The sequence below is a fragment of the Phycodurus eques genome, chromosome 2 (genome assembly GCF_024500275.1).
Source record: "Phycodurus eques isolate BA_2022a chromosome 2, UOR_Pequ_1.1, whole genome shotgun sequence".
NCBI classification, from domain to species: domain Eukaryota; kingdom Metazoa; phylum Chordata; class Actinopteri; order Syngnathiformes; family Syngnathidae; genus Phycodurus; species Phycodurus eques.
The window spans coordinates 14014102-14039357 of NC_084526.1; the positions used below are offsets into that span (position 1 = coordinate 14014102).

At 42.2% G+C, this 25256-nt stretch overlaps 1 protein-coding gene across 3 annotated transcripts in view; it reads left to right on the forward strand.

The window, feature by feature from the left end:
• Nucleotides 1–465: 465 nt before the first annotated feature.
• LOC133397394 (semaphorin-4B-like) overlaps nucleotides 466–25256 on the forward strand; it is a 91266-nt gene continuing 66475 nt past the window's right edge. For 2 of the 3 annotated variants that reach the window (XM_061668251.1, XM_061668233.1), the window contains exon 1: nucleotides 466–557. The gene's annotated coding sequence lies outside the window, so the exon portion shown is untranslated. Of the gene's footprint in view, nucleotides 558–17316; nucleotides 17338–25256 lie in introns of those variants that run through there. The other variant, XM_061668243.1, reaches the window with a different exon arrangement.

The window sequence follows — 25256 nt, forward strand, 5'->3', positions numbered from 1 at the left end:
GGGTTTTTTTTAATGCTGAAATGTCAGCAGTGCCTTCTTTCCCAAGACGTCCATCAGCACTTGTTCATGCTGACAAGAGAGCCATTAGGGGCTTGGAAAAGGGCGTTTTTGCTCATGTCCATCTGCTATTCACTTTTAGCCTCTATTGCACGATGAAAGCTCATCTTATTTACTGTCTCCCGCTGAATGGTTGTTAATCACAGCTCTGTGCAGGTGCATCATGACCATGTTTAATCATCCTGCAGAAAATATACAAGGACACACACACACACACACATGCATGAATACACACACCTTCCCCCACCCCCCTGCAGAACACAAGCGTTCCCCTCGCCCATGATGTAATGCTACCAGACCCCTCCTCTGCCGTCTCTCACACCCTCTCCTTCTCTTTCGCCTCTTTCTATTGGTGGCTCCAGTCTGCATCTGCTGGATCAGCACACACACACATGCACTCAGTTTACACACCGGTAAGAGGAGGAGGAGGAGGGTGAGGAGGGGGATTCCGCTGCCACTGCAGCCTCCACTCACTCCACCTGGCTGCTGTCGCCCGCACGGTGAGTTCCCTCATTTTTATGATACATGACAGCGGGCGGCGTGGCTTGCACTAAGACAAAAGGATGCTTTTACGTTGTCATTCAGTGGGGCTAATAGAGAGACGGTTAATGAAGTGGCGTTAGGTGGGATCAGTCACTACCGTTGTCGTACATCACATGGAGTCAGCTTGTTGGCGCGTGTGTGTGTTAAAGTCCTCTTTAAAAGCTGCCGTACGCTCAAGGCTCCAATCTGGGCGGTGTGTCGGTCACCTTGTCGGGAGATAACGCACGCTGAGGATGCTGCGTTAAGTTCCCGGGGAGGAGTGCGGTGATGTAGTTGGCTGTGACTCCTGACCAGCTGCACAATGAAGATGCAGTGGCTACAAATAAAGCCCTGACACTGTCATTATGTGGAGGGTGTGTGTGTGTGTGTGTGTGTGTGTGTGTGTGTGTGTGTGTGTGTGTGTGTGTGTGGATGTGAGTGACATACATTGCTCCTCCTTGTCCCTGAAGTCCATGGAGCTCATTCAGTGGAAGGCACAGTGGGATTTGAAAAGAAAAAAATTAGTTATTTTATCATGACCTCAACCTGTGAATCCCACGAGAGCATAATTGGGTTGATTTTATTTTTTTCTGTACTATTTTATATTTAAAAGTCATTTATCTTGTCTTCAGCCTTTAAAACCCAAAAGTGTGAAATGTATGTTTTAAACTCATACTTTTTATTTAAGAATGTTTTATTTTGCTTTGTTTGATTAATGTATTATGTATTATTTACTTTGTTTTATATATATATCCATCCATCCATTTTCTGAGCCACTTTTCCTCACTAGGGTCGCGGGCGTGCTGGAGCCTATCCCAGCTGTCATCGGGCCGGAGGCGGGGTACACCCTGAACTGTTTGCCAGCCAATCGCAGGGCATATAGAAACAAACAACCATCCACACTCACATTCACACCTACGGGCAATTTAGAGTCTCCAATTAATGCATGTTTTTGGGATGTGGGAGGAAACCGGAGTGCCCGGAGAAAACCCACGCAGGCACGGGGAGAACATGCAAACTCCACACAGACGGGGCCGGGGATTGAACCCTGGTCCTCAGAACTATGAGGCTGACGCTCTAACCAGTCGTATATATATATATATATATATATTTGTTTACATTTATTTTCTGAATCATTTTATCATGACCACAGCTTTTGAATTTCAAGAGAATTTATTTTTCAGTCGTTAATTTTTTTAAGTGATTTGTTTTATCATCACCTCCTTTCAATTCCCAACAACAAGCTTTTATTTTTAAATAGTGTTTTTTTTTTTTTTTTTTAAGTAATTTATGTTTATTATGACTCTGCTTTTCACGACAAAATGTATTTTTAGTTGCATTTTTTTCTTTGTTGCCTCCTGGGAGGAATTGTGTTCAACTATAAAAGTTCTGCTGAACTCTGAACTGTAATGCTGATGTCTTTACAGTGTGTTTTGCCTGGTCCACCAATGTTACAGACCACGAAAGTAAGTGATGGTTAATAGTTGCTATGGAAACGACACAGACACAGCGATCCCTCGGACTGACTAGTATACCCTCAAATTCGTTTTTGAAGCTGTTACTTCAAAGTCAAACTTGCATACTGTTTGACTGGCACACAATGCAGGAGAGCAACTGTATACCCCACTCCATATACGGCCGTGCCAATGGCGAGTTCGGCTTTCGTCACCATGACGACTCGGGGCAGAACCCTGACTGCAGTGAGCTATACTTGAACCCTGAGTGAAAAAGGTGACTGCCCCGCCCATGAAGACTATAAAACCCTTTTTACTGGTGGAGGCAGATTCCAGCAAGCCTCAATGCAGCTCTGCTTACCTTTTGACTTTGACAAAATAGCAGGGGTGTTGCACCTGTGGGGGATGTGGATGTTTCTGCCGATAGTGTTTCAGACCATCTACAGCAAACCTATGTCTATTTACATTTCACCATTAATGACTTCACCTAGTCGTGATTTTGTCTGTGAAACCTAACCACAACTATTTGCGGAATAACTCAACTATTCACAGCTATCAACATATTTTTGTGCCGCCAGAGATCTGGCTAATAGAAAAGTGGTAATTGATGTTTTTTAACGGTGGGAAAGGTGACAGACACGTGCTTCTGGTGCATTTCTTTTAAAATCAAATCATCTGTAAGCCCTTTAAATGTAAGGGTAATGTTCTAAAATGAGTTAGAAATGATAGTAAAGTGTTTTTGTGATTATAATTTGGGGTATATTTACGGTTTAAACTATTAATACTGGAAATTATAAACATTTTAGGGGAGGGTCAATTACTTGCGGACACATTTTCAGAAATAAAGGCAGACAATAAAAGATTTAGAGACCTAACTATTAGTATACAAGCAATGAAAAAGCCTTTCTTTCCCATAACATGTACCTTTTAAGATCCCTCCACTTCATGTGGTTGTCATTGATTTTCCCCAGCTAGAGGATCCATCATTTCAAAGAGCTATCTAGTCAATCTGTAGGGAAGTTTAATCCAGCTGCAACAGCACCAACACTCTATTCGCCACGCCAGATAATCAGCGCGCAGCTCTTCAATTAACCAGCAAACAAATTAGCTTTGCTGCGCCTTTCAACTCGCTCATTATTGCTAGTGATTGCAACCATCATTATCAGCAGCATCATCATCATCATCATCATCATCACATAGAGATGCTTACCATACTGAAGCATTTCTTTTTTGGATGTCGCAGGAGTAATTGATCTCTAATTAGCATGCGAAATGGTGCATCCTGCAGGAGACAAACAGCAGTGGTTGCCAACATTTTCTGCACCACAGACCGATTTCACGTAAAGCAACATTTTGACGGACCGGCACAGAAACAAAAGCAAAGTATTAAAAATAAAACTCAACATTATGCTGAATGTAGTTCCGTTGTAGTAGTGAATGTAATCATTAGTGGGAGCCCTTCACTTATTTCTCTCCAACGAGCTGGTCCCATCTTTGGGTAAAATAAAAATATAATAAAAGAGAATATAAAGAAACTGGTTTAGTCTAATTACCGTACATTGGAAGATGCCGAAGGTCACAACAACCTAACATGTTACGCTATGCCTGGTAATTCATTTGATGGTTACTTTCCACTGTAACGCAGTTTCCAGTTGACTACGTACTTGTAAAGCATACTGTATTAGTCAAGAATTCATCGGATTGCTCCTCTACATTTTTAACGGAATGATCGCTGAATCCTCAGCTGCTAGTGGCTAGCTGCTAACTCCTCTGCAGTAGCAACACAACCCTCGCAACACATCTATTCAACGACTCAACTCATTCAATGCTGCGAGCCCTCACGCTGGATTGCTAGCACTACCACTACTGTAAATAGCACCTGGTCACTAAATTCAACTGTGGGCTCTGATAGTAGATAAGTGAATTGCAGCAACAACTATATAGTTTGTTTGCATCAACTGAACCGCGGTGTATCTTACGCTTGCTCGTACGCTAGCTCAAATTTTGGTTCACAACACAAAGCAAAAAAATCCATCAATTTTATAATCTGACGATTAGGTCTTTCCCCCTTTCTTAAGAAGTTCTCCAAAGACATTTGTCTTTTAATAATTTTTCTAGCTTGTGTGCTTACATTTTTTTACTACCATAACCATGTGATTGAAACGAGCAGTTTGCTGTGTGTACAGAGGCACGAGCAAATGCACCTGCTTTTTCAAGATAAAACTGCTTTGATGATCAATTAAGTGTTTTGTCTTCAGTCTGTCTGTGCAGCCCAGTACCAAATGGCCCGCGAACCGTGGCTCGGTTGTTGGGGACCGCTGCTGTACAGAGATTAGGCTGCAACTACAAACTTATAAGAGCAACAGGAAATGGAGGCTGTCGGCTCCTCGGAAGGTTAACGTGTGATCTCGCTGAGACGCTTCATTGATTTCTGACCGCTTTGAGTCCCGTTACAGTCCATAAGAGACACACTGTCTCCATGGTGACCTTTTAGAAGTAGAACCAACACATGATATTGCTGCTGTACTTCACTGCACTTGCATTGGAAGAGCTGCAATCACCCATCCATCCATTTTCTATGGTGCTGGTCCCTATTAGGGTCATGGGTGAGCTGGGGCTTATACCAGCTGACTTTGGGCAAGAGGCGGGTTGCACCTTGGACTGGTTGCCAGACAATCGCAAGGCACGTAGGCGTACAGACAAACAAGCAATCAAACTCACATTCACACCTATAGACAATTTAGAATTTTCAATAAACCTAACATGCATGTTTTTGAAATGTGGGAGGAAGATGAAGTACTCAGAGAAACCCCACGCAAGCATGCGGACAAAATGGAAACTTCACACAGGAAAGTTAGAGTTGAGATTCAAACCCGAAATCTTAGAAGTGTGAGGCAGACATAATAACCACTCGCTCATCATGCTGCCCTGTGCAGCCTTCAAGTGTGGAAAATATGACTATTTGAACTCACTCGTGGATAACTGGCCAAGCAGCTGTTGAACCAGTTTGAATCGTGACTATAGAAATTCCAATCACCTTGATGAGGCATTCAGCCTGTTAAACTGTATTAACTCTGTGAAGTCTCAGCTTGCATATACATGCTTCCAAATGATTCTATACAAGGCTTTTATCTTATTTGATGGCTTTTTGGCTCCAAACATAGATGCCACGACTACAGTACACTCAACACGTGACAATGTGAGGCCCACTTCTGGAAAAAGCTTACGGAAAAGTCCATCCTGGAATATCTGTTCCATGAGTGCATAAGTGGACGACCTCAGCTTCCTCAGCATGCTTGTGTTGGACAAATGCAAAATCAATTAGGGCTCTTGCTTTGACATAGGAGTGAAAATTTGAAGAAGATAGTTTGAAACTGTCTTGCTGTCGAATAATGAAAAGAAGGCCACTGAGGTGACTAAACGTCTTGGGTCAGCTGCTCCTTAAAAGGGACATATTATAGAACGTTTTAATTGCTTGTACTGTATAAAAATATTTAAGTCTTTGGATCAAGTGTGAAATCATCTATTTCTGAAAATGTTTCTAAGCTGCTTTGATGCTCCAACTTGGCAAATTCATGTACTGCCCAAACCCCATTTCCAATGAAGTTGGGACGTGTTAAATGTACATGAAAACAAAATACAATGATTTGCAAATTATTTTCAACATATATTCAATTGAATACAATACAAAGACAAGATACACTATATTGCCAAAGGTATTCGCGCACCTGCCTTGACTCACATACTGGATGATTTTAAGTGATATCCCCTTTTAAGCCGTATGGTTTAAAATGATTTTGGGCTTTCTTTTGCAGCTATAGCAGCTTCAACTCTTGTGGGAAGGCTTTCAACAAGTTTTAAGAGTGGGTTTATGGGAATTTTCGCATATTTGTGAGGTCACACACTGATGTTGGACGAGGAGGCCTGGCTCACTGTCAGCTCGAAATCAACCCAAATGTGTTCTATCGGGTTGAGGGCAGGACTCTATGCAGGCCGATCAAGTTCATTCACACTAAATTCTCTCATCCATGTCTTTATGGACCTTGCTTTGTTCACTGGTGCACAGACATGTTGGAACAGGAAGGGGTAGTTCACAAACTGTTGACTGTCCAAAATCTCTTGGTATGCTGAAGCATTCAGATTTCCTCTCCTTGGAGCTCAGGGGTTAATATTTTGGACATTTCCAACAATGTGGGAGCAGTTTGGATATGGCCGTGTCCTGTTCCAACATAACTGCGCATCAGTGCACAAATCAAGGTTTATAAAGACATGGATGAGAGAATTTGGTGTGGATGAACTTGATTGGCCTGCACAATCCTGACCTCAACCCTGCAGAACACGTTTAGATGAATTAGAGCAGCGACTGAGAGCCAGGCCTTCTCATCCAACATCAGTGTATAACCTCACAAATGCGCTTCTGGAAAAAGGATTGTAAATTCCCATAAAAACACTCCTAAACCTTGTGGAAAACCTTGCCAGAAGAGTTTAAGCTGTTATAACTGCAGAGGGTGGACCGATGTTATAATAAACCCTATGGATTAAGAACTGGATGTGACTCAAATTCATATCTGAGTCAAGACAAGTGAGCGAATACTTTTGGCAGTATAGTGTATTTAATGTTCAAACTGCTAAACTTTATTGTTGTTAAAATATTCGCTCATTTTGAATTTGATGCCTGCAACATGTTCCAAAAAGGCTCGGATGGGGGCATGTTTACCACTGTGTTACATCACCTTTCCTTTTAAAACGACTCAATAAGTGTTTTGGAACTGAGGACACTCATTTTATAAGCTTTGTACTTGGAATTGTTTCCCATTCCTGCTTGATGTACAACTTAAGTTACTCAACACTGTGCTTCATAATGTGCCACACATTTTCAATGGTAACAGGTCTGGACTGGTGGCAGGTGAGTGTAGTGCATGCACAGTTTTACTACAAAGCCGTGCTTTTGTAACACGTGCAGAATGTGGCTTGGCATTGTCTGGCTGGAAAAAGCAGGGATGTTTCTCAAAAAGACGTTGCTTGGATGGCAGCATGTGTTGCTCCAAAATCTGTATGTACCTTTCAGCATTAATGGTGCTTCACAGATGTGCATGTTACCCCTGCCAAGGACACTAACACACCCCCATACCATCACAGAGGAACGCTTTTGAACTTTGTGCTGATAACAATATAGATGGTCCTTTTCTTTGGCCCGGAGGACGCAATGTCCATGTTCCCCCCCCCAAAAAAAATTTGAAACGTTCACTCATCAGACCACAGCACACTTCTCCACTTTGCATCAGTCCATCTCAGATGAGCTCGGGCCCAGAGAAGCTGGCGGCATTTATGGGTGTTTTTGATACAGTATATGGCTTTTGCATGGTAGAGTCTTAACTTCATTTGTAGAAGTAACGATGAATTGTCTTAACTGACTGTGTTATTTTTAACTGTTCCTGAGCACACGTGGCAATATCCTTTACGCAATGATGCCGGTTTTTAATGCAGTCCCACCTGAGGAAGCCAAGGTCATGGGCATTCAATGTTGCTTTTTACCCTTGCCGCTTACGTGCAGAGATTTCTCCACATTCTCTGAATCTTTTGAGGATATTATGGACCGTAGATGATGAAATCCGTAAATTCCTTGCAATTGTACGTTGAGAAACGTTTTTATTGGTTGGGCAGATTCGTGTTAGCTGATGAGCCACACATACCATGTGGTGCCTTGAGATACAAGTGACCCGACATACAAGGTTTTTGCGATACAAGCAAGTTGGTGTCTGGATGATTTTCTTTGCTTTGTCTTTTGAGCAAAATTTTGAGACGCAAGCGTTGTATGGTGGCAGTGAACTCAACTCAGCTTACTTGACGACAAGCGGCAAATCTTCAAAAACGAGGCTTCAAGTTGTTTATTGCCACTCCCAGTTGAAGATTACTGTCGAATTAAACTTAAAACAAAGAGAATTACGTGTTTTTAAATGAACCGCATAACTTTGCTTTGGACTCCGCTATCTTAATGATAACACATAATGGGAAACACCATAGACAGTCTCATGAACAGCATCCATGTTGCGGTGTTGTAATGCTTCAAGGCAGGGATATTTCTACACAAACGATACATCAACACAAGCAGATAGACGATACACAATACCCAGTGGCATATATTCTTTATCTGCTCCGTAAAACAACGAATGTTACTGCAGATTATTGAGTCACAGTAGTAGAAGAAGAAAAAGCTTGTTTTTCTTCGTTTGTGTCTGCAAGTCTGTAGTATTATACTGCCCACAGGGGGCTGAATTGTGCACACCAGAAGGAGCTGCAATGAATTAATTATGATACACAAACTGTTTAATTCTTTACATTCTATTAAATTTTGTTATTACTGTGTGTTTGCTGTACGCTATTAGAGTATGTTTTTATAGGGTGCTATTTTCCTTATAAAAAAACACATTATAAAAATATTTATTGTTTTATGGGGGGGAGAGGCTAGAATAGATTAATGGCATTCACATTCATTTCAATGGGAAAAGATTATTTGACATATGAGCGTTTTGAGCAAAAGTGTGGTCATGGAATGCATTAAACTCGTATTTCAAGGCACTGCTCTATTGAGTAAATTAGACAATTGTCATGCATTGTGATGGATGCAAAGAGAATTGTTCCTTGGACTTCATGAGCTACCTAAACAATCATGTGCATTCTTGTAGGGTTCTTGTTTCAACATAGCAATGAATGTTTTGTGATAACTGACTGAAAGAGCACTGGAAAGGAAAACGTAATGATGAGACATTCGACTTCAGTCACCTTCACCGTCCTGTGTTGGATATCATTCAGTATCAATAGGCTTCTTGGTTTGACATAACAGTGAAAGTATGAGCAACATCTGGGAGCACTGTGACCAATAGACCTCTGAAAAGGAGTATGCATTCTTTAGATATTTGACCTCAGCTACCTCAGCCACCTTATGTCTGAGACTATTCAAAATCAATAGGTTTCTTGCTTTGGTATAGAGGGTTGAAGATCAGTTTGAACATGTGACCCAAAGACTCCTAAGAAGTACCATGTATAGATTACAGTACGTAAAATCATAATAATAAATAATAATTAGCACATCTGCCTCACAGTTCTGAGGACCGGGGTTCAAATCCCGGCTCCGCCTGTGTGGAGTTTGCATGTTCTATCCTGCTTATGATACTAGTCAAAATCACTAGGTTTCTTGACTTGACATAATAGCGAAAGAATGAAGGTCATGTGAGACTGGTAGCACACTGAAAAGAGACATCAAGATGATGTAGCTTTGACTTACCTCAGACAATTTACATTGGATTCTGTCCAAAATCAACAGAGTTCTTGCTACAGTAGTGTCCCCCCCGAAAAAAAAAAATCATCAAATGTATAGGGTTCCACCGACCCTAACAATTTAGAAGCTGATTGTTTCAGAAAGAGATAAAAAAAAAATTAATGGATGAAATAAAAAAAATAAAGAACTGATTAGAAAATAAAGGTTCAAATCGTCATATTGGTCTCCATACTTAAAAAGTCATGAATTCATCATCAATGTCTGGAGGCTTTCTTTCCTCCACACCAAACCCCCACCATAACCCACCTTCACAATACTCCTAGTCTGTGCAGGACCTTGACCTCTGGCCTCTTACACAAGCTGCAAAGCAACAAAGAAAGTAGGAATAAAAGTCTAAATAAATGTAATGCATTCATCACGGTCTCATTAGAGCCTGCATATGGCTGACGTCACGACCTTCCAGTCTCTGGGGCATAAGCATATTAAGATAGAGATAATTCATATTAATGCCACATGTCCCACCGGGGCAGATATTGTCTTTTATTGCTGATGATAGAGGAAGATGAAGAGAGGAAGGGCTGCTCGTTTGGCATCAGCAGACGAGCTACTGCCAGATGGCTTTTGGTCATGATTCCACTTTGGTGTGTTTTTCACTCGCTTTGTTCACTGACCACATGACATCTGCACAGCAATAAACCTCATTTAAGTGTCAGTAACTTGGCACATCCCAACTAAACAAAACTACACAAAAAAATACTGTTTATGAATCTAGAAGAACAAAGACCAGTAGCGGCGAGCTAGTGGTTGGCATGTATGGCTCACAGTTGGGAGGTACTGGTTTCGAATCTTGTTTCGAATCCCTTGTGGATTTTGTATGTGCTTCATGTGGTTGTGTGGGTTTTCTCCTGGTACTCTGGTGTCCTCCCACATTCCCAAAATAGGCCTATTATGTTAATTGAAGACTCTTTGAAGACTAAATTATCTTCAGGTGTGAATATGAGTGCTTGTTTGTCTGTATGGGCTCAGCAATTGGCTGGCGACCAGTCGAGGGTGTACCCCGCTTCTCACCCAAAGTCATTGTTGGAATAGGCTTCAGGTCACCAGTGACCCTAGTGAGGAAATACGCTATCGAAAATGAATGGGAAATAGTCTTGAATCAGATCATGATAAGATTTGCGAAACCTACAGCATACGCAGTACCATATTTCCTCAAACATGGTAATGCCAATGTGTGATGATAATTGAACTCCTGTCTAATTAAAACCGTTGCCTAATTATTTCCTTGATGTGTCGTCCACATCTCAAATAAATGTCTCCTTTTTATGCTTGGGAATTGTGCTTCTAGGTGGATGTAATTATGTTTACTATGATTGAACATACAGTACATCATCGTTGATATCGAGTAGGCGTGACATCTGTAAAGCTGATGTTTGGGCTGCACTTTTTAAGGCCTTTCAATTCAATCCATTCATTTTCTCTAGCGCTTGTCCTTGTTTGGATTTAAACAACTACAACGTTTTTCAACTATGTGTTGCTGAAAGTCAAGTTAAAGTCGAGTAATCCATGATATCATTGATATTTTTTCAGCACAGTACAGTGGTCCCCAACCTTATTTGTGCCACATACTGGCTTCACAGTTAGTAGCATAGTACGGCTGTATGGCGTACTGCACCAAGTGCTACAACACAATGCCGTACAGATGCACAAGTGTGGTGATGATGGTGCGTGTGTGTGTGAATAAACTTCTGGTTATCACACAGTTTGCCTGCGCATTATTGGGCATCACATTTTGGCGATGAAACAGCTTCACTTTGCACCTCTGCCTTTTTTTCCTCGTCGGCCGTCCTGTAGTATTGCTGGTATGAATATTTTAAGGGTAGCTGCGATCGGAATAGGTGAAGCTAGTGAGGAAAACAGCATCCACCACCAGCTTATTTTGGTACTCTCACACCCACGCAGATCTATGAACACTGTGTCGTCTTGTTGGCCGCATATTCCGCTGCTCCAGAGAGTGCTATTGTCCGACTACAGAAGCAGATGGGCAAGTTAAAACAAATGGAAGATGAGATGGAAAAAATAAAGCAATTATTCAACTTCAAGCTTTAAAAATCAATGTGAGGAGAAACGTGAAATCATTGACGAGTCAACGAATGAGTTCAACCCCTCGTCCTCATTAGGGTCACGGGTGTACTGGGGCCTATCACAGCTGACTTTGGGCGAGAGTCGGGATATACCCTGGGCTGGTCACCATTAAAAATCAAAGGGCACATATAAACAAACAACCATTCACACTCACACTCATACCTCTGGACAATTTACAGTCTTTAGTCAGCCTAACATGAATGTCCTTGAAATGTGGGAGGAAGCAAGAGTCCCCCCCGAAAAACATTCTTATTCGGTAAAAGGTCTCTTTATTTATTGTCTGTCTGTTTCCTGGCTCAAAGGGGTTTAAGGTTATCAGCTTGAGTCATGTGATGCACTCATGATGTTGTCGTATGTCAGCATCTTTGATCCCGTCTGAAGGCCTCAATGATGACGTTGATGCACAACACATCACCAAATCGACTGTAGCAAAGAGAGATTGTCGTGTACTTAACCCCAATCAAATCTGACCTGGATATGAATGGCTGCAGTGTAGTCTGCAGTGTGTTCGTGTGTCTTGACAATGGGAGACGTTATTTGAGCATGGCGGCGGATTTAGAGTGATGTGTTCAACAATGGTGCCCCTGTCAAATGGAGCATTCGGCAAAAAGGAGTCCATTTGTTTTAACATACAAATTGTGATTAGATAGAAGAGGAACCTGTCATCGCTAGTATCTGACATCTTTCACTTTCTTTTGAATTAGGATTTATTTAACGATTTTCACTTTTGAGCACCAACTCCGCAAGTCAGCAAGATACAGCAATACAAACACCACACAACACAATCAACAATGTAAAAAACACAAAAAACATATTTTAAAAAAAAATAATAATAAAAAGAAGAAGAAGAAAAGGCACCAGAGCGGCTCCAACTACCAGAGACAAATTCCTTGTGTGTTTTTTTGGACATACTTGGCAAATAAAGATGATTCTGATTCTGAATGTGAGTGTGAATGATTGATTGTTTATATGTGCCCTGTGATTGGCTGGCGACCGGTTCAGGGTGTACCCCGCCTCTCACCCAAAGATCGATGGGATAGGCTCCTAGTGAGGATAAGCGGTACAGAAAATAGATGGATGGATAATAATAATAATAATAATAATAAGCCGGGAGACATAGTCTCTCCAGTCTGTCCTGTGTTATCCCGGGGGTCTCCTCCCGGTGGGATGTGCCCGGAACACCTCACCAGGAAGGTGTCCAGGAGGCATCCTAATCAGATGCCCGAGCCACCTCACCTGGCTCCTCTCAATGCAGAGGGGCAGCGGTTCTACTCCGAACCCCTCCCGTATGACCAAGCTTGTCACCCTATCTCTAAGGGAGAGCTCGGACACCCTGCGGAGGAAACTAATTTTGACCGCTTGCATCCGAGATCTTGTTCTTTTGGTCACGACCCACAGCTCGTGACCATAGGTGAGGGTAGGAACGTAGCTTGAGCGGTAAATTTAACGTTTCTTCACTCGTGAACAAGACCTCAAGATACTTGAACTCCTCCACTTGAGGCAGGATCTCATCTCCGACATGGAGAGGGCATGGAGAGGGCTGATTTTCATCCCAGCCGCTTCACACTCGGCTGCGAACCGCTCCAGTGAGAGTTGGAGATCACGGCTTGATGAAACCAACAGAACCACATCATCTGCAAAAAGCAGAGATGCAATACTGAGGTCACCAAACTGTACCCCCTCTACGCCTTGGCTACGTCTGGAAATTCTGTCCATAAAAGTTTTCAGAATCAGCAGAATCAACAGAATCAGTGACAAAGGGCAGCCTTGGCGGAGGACAACCCTCACCGGAAAGGAATCCGACTTACTGCCAGCAATGTGGACCAAACTCTTGTTGTACAGGGACCGAAACAGCCCATATCAGTGGGTTCGGTACCGCATACTTTCGAAGCACCCCCACAGGACTCCCCGAGAGACACGGTCGAACAACTTCTCCAAGTCCACAAAACACATGTAGACTGGTCGGGCGAACTCCCATGCACCCTCGAGGACCCTGCCGAGGGTGTAGAGCTGGTCCACTGTTCCACGGCCAGGATGAAAACCACACAGCTATTCCTGAATCTGAGATTCGACTTCCCGACAGACCCTCCTCTCCAGCACCCCTGAATAGACCTTACCAGGGAGGCTGAGGAGTGTGATCCCCCTGTAGTTGGAACACACCCTCCGGCACCCCTTATTAAAAAGGGGGACCACCACCCCAGTCTGCCAATCCAGAGGCACTGTCCCCGATGTCCACACGATGTTGCAGAGACGTGTCAACTAGGACAGCCCCACAACATCCAGAGCCTTTAGGAATCTCAGGAATCTCATCCATCCAGGGCCTTGCCAACAAGGAGCTTTTTAACCACATTGGTGATAGGAATGCCCACCTCAGAGATTGCAGACTCTGCATCCTCACGGTACGGCATGTCGGTGGAATTGAGGAGGTTTTCGAAGGAGGTTTTCGAAGTATTCTTCCCACCGACTCACAACATCTCGAGTCGAGGTCAGCAGTGCTCCATCCCCATTAGACACAGTGTTGATGGTGCACTGCTTCCCCCTCCTGAGACGCCGGATGGTAGACCAGAATTTCCTCGAAGCTGTCCAGATGTCTTTCTCCATGGCCTCACCGAACTCTTCTCTCAGGCCCGAGTTTTTGCCTCAGCAACCACAAAAGCTGCATTCCGCTTGGCAAGCCGGTACCCATCAGCTGCCTAAGGAGTCCCAAAAGCCAAAAAGGCCTGATTGAACTCCTTCTTCAGCTTGACAGCATCCCTCACCGCTGATGTCCACCAATGGGTTCGGGTTGCCGCAATGACAGGCACAGACCACCTTAGGGCCGCAGCTCCAGACGGCCACATCAGCAATGGAGGTGCAGAACGTAGTCCATCCAGACTCAATGTCCCCTGCATTCCCCGGGAAGTGGGTGAAGTTCTGCCAGAGGTTAAAACTCCTTCTGACATGGGATTCTGCCAGACGTTTCCACCAGACCCTCACAATAAGTTTGTGCCTGCCAGGTCGCACCAGCATCTCGCACGGTGTTTGTTATGGACTATCCATGATAAGCACAGAAGTCCGATAAAAGAGCACCGTTTGGGTTCTGATCAGGGGGGCTGTTACTCCCAATCACCCCGTTCCAGGTCTTACTGTCATTGCTCAGGTGAGCATTGAAGTCCCCCAACAGGAAGATGGAGTCCCCAGTGGGAGTGCTCTCGAACACCCCCTCCAAGGACTCCAGAAAGGGTGGTACTGTGAACTTCTGTTTGGTGCATAGGCACAAACAGTCAGGATCCATCCCCCCACCCCAAGGCGGACGGAGACTACCCTCTTGTCCACATGAGTGAACCCCAGTGTACAGGTGCTGAGCCGGGGGTGAATAAGTATGCCCACAACTCCTCGGCGCCTCTCACCATGGGCAACTCCAGAGTGGAAGAGAGTCCAACCCGAGAGGACTGGTCCCAGAGTCCAAGGTGTGTGTGGAGGCGAGCCCGACTATATCTAGTCAGAACTTCTTGACCTCACATACCATCTTGGGCTTCTTCCCTGCCAGAGAGGTGATGTTCCATGTTCCTAGAGCCAACTTCTTTAACCGGGGTTCGGATCGCCAAGGTCCCTGCCTTTGGCCACCGCCTGGCTCACATATGACCCCTCCCACAGGTGGTGAGCCCATGGGAAGGGGGGCCCATGTTACCCTTTTGGGCTGTGCCCGGCCGGGACCCATGAGTGCAGGGCCGGCTACCAGGCGCTCGCCTTCAAGCCCCACTTCCAGGCCTGGCTCCAGAGGGGGGAGCCTATGACCCACGTCTTGGCAAAGGAAAACGTTTTCCAATGTTTTTATACATCATAGGTGTCTTCTGAGCCGTGCTTTGTCTGATCCCTCAACTAGAACCTGTTTGCCATGGGTTACCATAAAGCCCCAGACAACTTAGCTCCAAGGAACAATTAACTGCCAACTCAAGGTGGTGCATTATTATTATTATAATTATTATTATTGAGTTGCTCAAGAGGGCATACCAATAAATGTTCATGTTAGCACCGATGCTAGTACTAATACTATGGGAGGTGTCCTGACTCCACCAATTTTATTGACCTCCAAAGTAGGTGATCTAGGGTTGCGGTGCCCTTATTATAAACTACTGTAGTTTTGCATTCTGAATTTTGTAGGTGCAAACTCCACTTACCTGTGTTGTTGCTTTAATCATCACATGCATTATTGTGTAGTATTACACATTAGTACATTACAGTATAGTAGTGGCTTTTTTAAATCACAGAACATACGTCTTTTATTCCACTTTTGGGAAATGATTGTCATCGCATTCTCAAACAAAGCAAAGAGACAAAAAATATTGTTTTAAGCAGGGGGGCTTTACTGGTGTTGAAGCATGCTGGAGATGAGTGTGACAAGTGCAACGTGACTTTTTAGTCTTTTTTGCAGCTGTGAAAGGAGATTACATGAATGGCTGCGTCCTCTTGTGTTCAAGTCTTTGCCTTTACCCGTAATCCCCTGTAATGCTCTTTGTGCTGGACGCTCTCCTACATTGTTCTACTTGGCTGCAAAGCACAACAAAAGTTGAAGAACAAGAAGAAGAAAAAAGCAGTGACTTATTCATCCCCAAAACATGCACACAGTTAAGACAACTTTGCCTTACAGAAATAGATAGAATCTGGAATGTCAAACCAAGTTTAATCGGGATCGTGTCCAAATTTTGTCATCTTGAAAATGTATCATGTTAAAATAAAAAATCCTTGTTTTAGAAATTCATTAAATCCGTGAAATAAATCCTACTGGTTTAGATGCAGACTTGAGTGTAATTCCACTCACCACCATGTGAAATAAAATTCAAGCAATACCTGTCAAATTTTATGCAATTTAAACTTAATTTCTGACCCTCATTGTGAGTAATTGGCAGCACGGCCGAGCGACTGGTTAGCATATCTGCCTCACAGTTCTGAGGACCCGGGTTCAACTCCAGTCTCGTGTTTCCATGTTCTCCCCGTACCTGGGAAGGTTTTCTCTGGGTACTCCGGTTTCCTCCCACATTCCAAAAATATGCATGGCAGGTTGATTGAAGACTCTAAATTGCCCATAGGTGTGCATAGATTGTTTGACTATATGTGCCCTGCGATTGGCTGGCGACCAGTTCAGGGTGTACCCTGCCTCTTGCCCAAAAGATAGCTGGGATAGGCTCCAGGAAGCCCACGACCCTAGTGAGGATAAGCGGTAAGGTCAATGGGCCCGAAGCTGTGATATCAAACTGGATCTTTTTCATGACATCATGAAAAAATTGAAAAGTGAAGAAAAAAAATCCCCATCTTTCATATTATGCAAAACAATAAAAAAAATAAACCCTGCAATGAATGACAAAGACATACTTCTTTTCTCTCAAAATCAATTTTATTCTCTATTATGCCGTATTTCAAACACGTAGTTAAATTTGAACAACAATGCGCTATTTGTATACTGGCTGAAGTATTGTCCAACCAGATTTAATCTGGATCTGATCCAAATTGCGCCTTGAAAAACAAGTTCAGAGAATTGCACGGGAAATAATAGTTACTTGCGTATTTGTTTTGAGTCGATTGATTTGAGTTTGAGGACTCCCTTGAGGTGAGTGACGTCACGGAGGGCCGGCTTGCAGGGAGCGTGGGTTGTGGGCGGAGCTTGAACTTTTGGAACCTCTGTGGAAACGCTCCACTCACTCACACACATTCACAGTGGACTTCATTTGAGCGACACGTCAGTGCGAGCAGGGGCGTTTGGTGGATTTAAACCTTATCTCTTTTTACTTTTTCTCGTCTTTCCAGCACCCTAAAGACTTAAGCAACCATTGGATCTTTTGTTTGGGTGTTTTGTTTTGTTTTTAGTTTTTTTTTTTTTTTTACTACATTTGCCAGCCAGGAAGGGTGAGTAAAATGTTTTTTCTTTGCGTGCACGAAGCTGTTTTAAAGCGTGCAGAGATTTCTTTCTGGGATTTCTTTCTTTTCTTGTTCTTTAACTCGGGCTCCTACAATTGATTTGAAATGAAGCAATTGCATTGCTTTCAAGTATTTTCATGCTACTTAAGCTCAGGCTGACAAAAGATGTGCAAACATTATTGGTGCTGGCTAAATCAATATTTAACAGACAGTCGGGAAAAACAAAACACACTAAAAACACCCTCAAGCCTTTTTCGTTTATTTACGTTTTAGAATATCAGCAACGTTTAAGAGAGGATGAATGTGTGCACACCAAAATCGGGATCAGATCCTAATTAAACTCCGCATCTGAGCCTGCATACACATAGTTTGCTGGGTTCAAATTAGATCGAATTTAACTGAGTGATTTGTTGTGCACATTGTAAAAGCCCCTTTTTTTTTTTTTTTTTTCATTTTCGTGACATCATCAATGTGCACCAAATCAGTATCAGATACAGTTTTAACTTGGTTTGATATTTGCACCCTCTGACCCTACACAAATTAAATTCTGCAAGGTTGTAAAGCTTGGTACTTTTTTTTATGTTCATCGTCAGTACGTGGCTTCACACCAAAATATGTAATAGAACCACTTGAATTATTATATATATACTTTAGCAAGTAACTTGAAAAAATAGTTTCAAAGTTTTGCTCGGTTTAAAATAAATTAATTTTTGTAGTCTTCAGTCTCATGGCATTATCAATTTGCGGGTTCACATCAAAAGCTATATATATTCCATCTTAAATTTGGTTTGATATTACAGCATCAGACCCTGGATACACATAGTAAATTGTGTTCTAGTTTGATATAAATATTATTGCTTTTGTGGTTTAAGAGCACTTTTTCAAATATTCATTTTCATAATATTGTCAATGTGGGCTCACACCAAGATCTGGATCAAATCCAGATTAAATTTAGTTTGACATAACGGCATCTGACCACGCATACGCATATACATTTGCTCATAGACACTCCAGAGACCCAACTATTTGTATACAAACGTTAAAAAGGTATATAGAATATAAAATAATGCTGTAAAAGGAATAACAACAAAATATGTAATGAAATCAGCCATAGAGTCAAATATAAAACATAAAAAAAGAAAAGCAGATAAGAATAAACATAATGTGAATTTTTGGTTTTCCCAAACTAGGACATAAAGTTTTTCCCATCTGGCATATGCAAGCTCTACGAACTGATTTGGTAAAGCTTTAAGGCACGTTAACACTGGACTATTTCAACTATAAATAGTTTTGGGGGGGAAAAAAGCAAAGTTTTTAGAGCTGATTTATACAACAATGCTGTTTTTGGACAGTGGAAGTGAAAGTTTTAAACAATAACTGTCCCAACAATTGTTCCTGTCTAAAACCTTGGGGGGTATGTCTTTTATTCAAAAGCAGAGGTGTTCCGTTTGTGCTATCACTAGTACATCACAGTAAAAAAAAAAAAAAAAAAAAAAAAGTATAATTTCCACCAGTGATCATCAACTGGTAGGTCGGGACCCAACAGTGGGTCGAGGACAGCTCGTAAAAAAAAAAAAAAAAAATGACATGTATTCCTATTCTGATTTTTTTTCGGTATAGTACAAAGGTGTGCCAAGTTCCCACATGGAATATAGTAAGAAAGTGACAAGAAATGTTAATTCCTTGTTCTCTAGCCACTGGTTTACTTTGTAACAAATACAGCGCAGCTCAGCCTTTGGCTGGTGGATATCATGGCAAGCAGTATGCATTAGGCGGTACAGCAAACTAATTTGAAACAGCTTAAAAAACTGTGCGTGCTTTTTTTCTTTTTAAACAAAAACAATTCTTTCTTGTTCTTAACTTCTATGAAAGTGGGTTGCGACTTTGCAACAATAGGAAAATGAGGGTCCTGGGGTGACTGACAACTGTTGAGAACCGCAGATTTACACATCTAAGCTGCCTCTTTACTGGCTCGTGTTAAGACTGTTGAAGTCGACCCAGGAATTTGCCAGCTTCTAACGAGGCGGATTGCTACCAGCGAGTGTGAAGTTTAACAGCCGAGACTCACTGTCCACGCCCCTTTGTGTTGTACGCTATTGTCACTGTCATGCTAACGCCGTCGTGCATCTAATTATCTCATTGCACCATGTCGCAATGGCAGGGTAAACACGCATACTTCACCAATGGCAACGTCCCACATGGGTGATGTATGTTAGAGAGGCACTGACGAAGAAATCCAATTTCAACTGTTAAGCTTCTAATACGCCAACTCACCGGCAAGCCCGTGTGAAAGCAGCCACGAATAGCGGAACGTAGCAAAATAATAATGTGTCCTTATAAAGCTACCGTGTTGAGTGGAGTATTGCAAAGTCGTATTGCCAACTAGTGGCCTGGTATGAAAAATGGGAGCATTTCTAGTCGTTTTTTGCAGGTCTGTTTTGTCATCTATCTGAAACAAAAATCCTTAATCCTGGCCAAAGTGTGACGAAAATCAATTATATGTTGTAGTTTAGGCAGCATGGTTGCTTAGTGGTTAGCATATCACAGATCTGAGGTTCTGAGTTCGAATCCCAGTTCAGGCGTTCCTGTGTGGAGTTTGCATGTTCTCCCTGTGCTTGTGTGGGTTTTCCACCCGGGTTCCGACTTCCTCCCACATTCCAAAAACAGGCATGTTAGGTTCATTGAAGACCCTAAATTACAGGTGTCAAACTCAAGGCCCAGGGGCCAGATCCACCCTGCATCATCACTTCAGTGCCCCGCTAGAGCAAAGAAAGTGTCTCCTTCATGTTTCTTGCTAAATGTTCTTAGCTTCACTTTTAACAGATATCACAAGCATTTCAAATTCCTTTTTAAATAAATTGAACAATGATTGTCTACTTAGATACTGTATTTACATACTACAACTTTACATCAGTTCTGATTCTAAATTCAATTAAACAATTTACAGTATATGACAATCAATTAACGGGGCAATTGTCTATATGTAATACTATAATAAGGTGAAAATACATTTTATATGGTTTTCACCATTATATCTGTCCTCTAACAACGATGGGGCCCGTGACAAAAAGGAGTTGGACACCCCTGCAAATTATTTGCCCTGTGATTGGCCACTGTGTGCCTCGACTCTAGCCCAAAGTTAGCCGGGATTGACTGGCTCCAGCTCACTCGCGACCCTCATGGAGACAAGTGAGATCGAAAATAATTGGATGGATGATATAGTTTATTACCAAAAAGGATTTTTGAATGAAGATTAAAGACCAAACATGCACTGTTTCGGATGTGCCTTTCAACTCCATCCATCCATCCATTTTCTGAGCCGCTTCTCCTCACTCGGGTCGCGGGCGTGCCGGAGCCTATCCCAGCTATTATCGGGCAGGAGGCGGGGTACACCCTGAACTGGTTGCCAGCCAATCGCAGGGCACACATAAACAAACAACCATTCGCACTCACATTCACACCTACGGGCAATTCAGAGTTGTCAATTAACCTACCATGCATGTTTTGGGGATGTGGGAGGAAACCGGAGTGGCCGGAGAAAACCCTCGCAGGCACGGGGAGAACATGCAAACTCCACACAGGCGGGGCCGGCGATTGAACACCGGACCTCAGAACTGTGAGGCAGACGCTCTAACCAGTCGTCCACCATGCCGCCGCTTTCAACTCTTCTCGTGTAAAAATATTTAATCACAAACTTCACTTTTTCCCCCCTGTGAAAAAACAAAAAACGGCTTTGTTGCGTTAATCAAGTTGATGAGTCGCTGATTGTGTCATTACACAGAGGAGGGGCAGGATGGAATCAGACCTTCAGACGACCTCTTGTGCTTCGTGATAGCCTATCATTGAGACTGAACAACACTTGTCCTCCCTCGTTTTACAGTAAACCAAAAGCTGCAGCAAGAAGTATTCCTTGAAACACTTAAACTGCCTCCTCCTCTTCCGTGTCCTCCTCCTTTTTGCTGAAACACACACACACAAATGCACATGTGGATCCCCACCCACTCACACCATCACACACACACATTCAAACACTCAAAACAAACATGCTGGCTCCACCCATGGCTCAGAGGAATGGTCAACATGTGGGGACCAGAATGGGGAGTCGCTTGTTAATTCCCCCCCCAATCCGCCAAAAGTTAGTGAGGAGCCATTGGTCTCTGAAAAGTAGATTTGGTGAACTCTCGTTCACCATGAGGGAGATGATACGTTCCAGACCCGACCACTATCGATTCTTCAATTACTTTGTTGATATTTTTTCAGCACATTACAGTGCAGCGGTCTTTACGTAAAGACAGGCATAGAAACAAATGATTAAAAATAGAACTCAGCATTAAGCCCAAAACAATGAAAGCCTTTTTCTTGTGGAGGTAACAGTTCATACGCTATACTCACGTGTATGTTGGTACACAGACACATCGCCTAACACAACAAAACCCTGCATCAAGAGCAATGACGTAAGTGCGGCTAATGCTAATCTGCGTAACCAACAAAAGTCAATGCTGCTCTGCTTACTTTGCGCAAAGCCACCACTGGCCAATTTAACCATATTTCCCACACACTTACAGCAAGCGACCATACCGATTTGATTTGATTTTCACTCATGGAGGCAGCGTTTCAAATTAACCTTGGCATAATTCCCCCAAAATTGCCTAATATGGCCCCTTTAAAGGAGACATGCCACTTATCTATGAATTAAAACCAGGTATTTATGACGCGTTGGTCAAAAGGCAAAAGGATCATGAATTACGGTGCTACTCGCCAGCCCTGTTCAGAGCAGCCGTTTTTGGGGAGGGTCTCTCTTGTCTCATGCACCCCCCTCTACTGCAGGGTTTATACTAACACCAGTATGACTTTACATTACCATGCCAACTATTGAGCGTGAATCGAACCCAGACCAACAGGAGACCCCTGAATAAGTTGAAGGAACAACAGGATGTGACTAAATTGTCACCTTGTGGTTCTTTTTGTTTTGACAAGGTAGTAAATGAATTGGTTGAGTTCATTCATGTTTTTCTGTCTGTGGTGGCTGTGCTTGTGACTGCTACCTTGTAACATAACATTGAAAAAAAATGTAAATGCTGTTCGCTAAGACTAATCTGTCCATCCATCAACACTGCAGCTCTGCTTAGCGTTTGGCTTTGATATAGATCTTGCAGTCCCGTTTGTCACTTGAAAAGTTATCCTTAGTGTGTACCGTACATTGGTTTCAGAGCACTACTGCTGTCAGATGAGCCACATACTGTGGATACTGCGCATACTGTTAATAAAGATTGATTGATTTATTTTTTTATTTTTTTAAGGAATCCTAGTGTTTCGCCTGGGAGACCTTTAAAGGCTTTAACTGAAAACTCAAAGATTAACAGTTATGGTTATAAATGTACATAAACTTGTCATGGGTATGGATTTCATCATCATTATGGGCTAATCATTTCTTTTGAAGCAATTTCTTTTATAGAGTGCCCATGTTTGTTATAGGACTCAAAAACAAATTTTTGCAATACTGTGGCTTTGGCTAAGAAAGAATATGTAAATATAATTGAAATCTTATTCATAGGTGCCTTTCTGGGCACTCAAGGACACCATGCAGAACATAAATAACACCACAGCAACAATACAAATAAAAAGGTCAATGACTGTGTGGGAAAATAAAGAAATAAATTCAAACGATTGATTGACAATAATAGACATTTACTACAGAAACTGACATTTTCAAAAAAAAAAAGAAAAAGCTTTCATATTTCTGCGTTTTCAGGCTCATCATTGTCGTATAAAAGCTTTTAAATCGTTTTTTATTTAAAGTGTAGTTTAAACCGTCGATCAGCTTGGATCCAGGAATTTTGCATTCATAATTGATCTTTGTGAGTACTGCAATTCACAAAAGATGGTGTATAATTACTGCCGCCTGTAGGATGCAGCTGTTCAGCCTTGGCGGAGGTCTGGGCTGTACTGCTCTTATGCTGAAGCTAGATCCTGAAGTGAGTTTAAGCAGCCTTAAAATGTGAAAAGTCACGCTTTCCACGAGGACTTTTAGGGTTTAATCGTTCCGATTTGCATTGGCTTCAGCCCGTCTGTGTGTGTGTGTGTGTGTGTGTGTGTGTGTGTGCGCGTGTGTGTGTGTTGCTGTTCATATTCAGGACCACCTGCAGCTCTTAGGAGACGCCTGCTGTTTTTTTTTAAATGCAGGACAGCTCACCTATCTACCTTGACTTGCTTGTCTTCACCTCGTATGCTCAGCTTTATCTCAGCAGTAGCCAGTGATTTTGAATTTCTTGTATTTCTCTGAACTTTACACGTTCACCAGCGTGCTTTGGCTTGAAAGGCTCTTTTTTTGTTTTGAAGCGTTGGTAGGAAAGTGAAGCATTGGGTCTGGTTAAAAAGTTACTGATAAATACAGTCGACACACAATACATACTGTATACACTGTATACTATGGCGGTGGCGTTTAAGTGAGGTGTAAGTTTGTCAGAAGTCCCGGTATCAATTTGAACAAGGCTGAGATGGAAATCTATTATGCAACAAGCTCCTCTCTCTCTCTCAGAAGAAACATTCCTGTCTCCTTCCTCTTTTTTTGCTTTTCTGTTTTGAAAGTAGTGCAGGGAAAAAGATAAAACTCTCACTTTGGGATGAAAAACAGCTGGCCCGGAATGTGTCTCTATGAAGATCTGCTCATTTTGCTCTCCAAAAGTAGTTGATTTACGACGTTTTCTATTACAAACACAGCCATAGTATTGTGCTATAGCAGCTGTCATTAACAACAATACAAAGGAGCAGATGCTGCTCAATTATTAGACAAGAGAACATAAAAAAGCGTATTCTTCTCAATTTCACAGTTTAAGGCAACCGGCTTCATTGTTAGCGGTTATTATCTGTGGCCTCCATCAGGCATTGATGCCGGGAGGGACCCCCTCGTATTGACTTATGACTTCCTTTATTGGCACCGGACATAAAACCGGGACCGCTGATAGCAAACAAAGCAAAGGCGCCTCAGCTGGTCTGTTTGAAGCCCGTCAGAGGGTGACAGAATAGCAGCAAACCTGAGTAAGGGCTCTTGAAGCAAAGGTAATACACTACTTGGCTGTTTTGCTATCTGAAGAAGTCCAACATGATGTCAACTATAAGAAGTTGAGCTTCATCCATGCTGTGGCACTATGTACAGTATAGCCGTATGCTTGTATTATACTGCCCCCCATAATGAACCGCACAATCACAGTGAATTAATCATCGTGCACATTTACATTCTATTTAATTGTCATTACTATTTGTTGTATAAACTAAAAATTGTATAGTGCTATTTTCTTTATGAAAAACACATTGCAATTTTATTTTGTTGATTTTTGGCATTTCTATTCAATTGAATGGGGCGGAGGGGGGTTGAGTTACAAGCGTGGTCACAGAATGAATTAAACTTGTATCGCAAGGCACCATTGTACTTGTATAAGGAAACAAATAGGGCTGCACTGACGATTATGTTTTAGATTAATCGATGAATTGCATAAACACACTTTTTAAATGGCCATACCTGTATTCAAAAATAAGACATTATTTCAAATTGACAGTGCAGAAAGTGCACAAACATAAATTGATTATGATTCAGTTACTGGTTTGGTCTGTAAAATGTCAGAAAATAGGCAAAAAAATGTCAATCATTGTTTTCGAAAAACTAAAAGCAGATGTTTGCAAATGTTTTATTTTAATCAAACACAAATTCATGCTTTCATTGAGGACTACAGAAACCTGAGAATAGTTACTGTTGAGAAACTGAAAGTTTGAGGAATTGGTCAATTTTAAGGTCTCTATGATTAATCGATTATCAAATTAGTTGTCGAATAATTTGATGATCGATTAGCTGTCTATTAATTGATTAATCGTTGCACCGCTAGAAACAACAACAAATCATCCATTTTCTG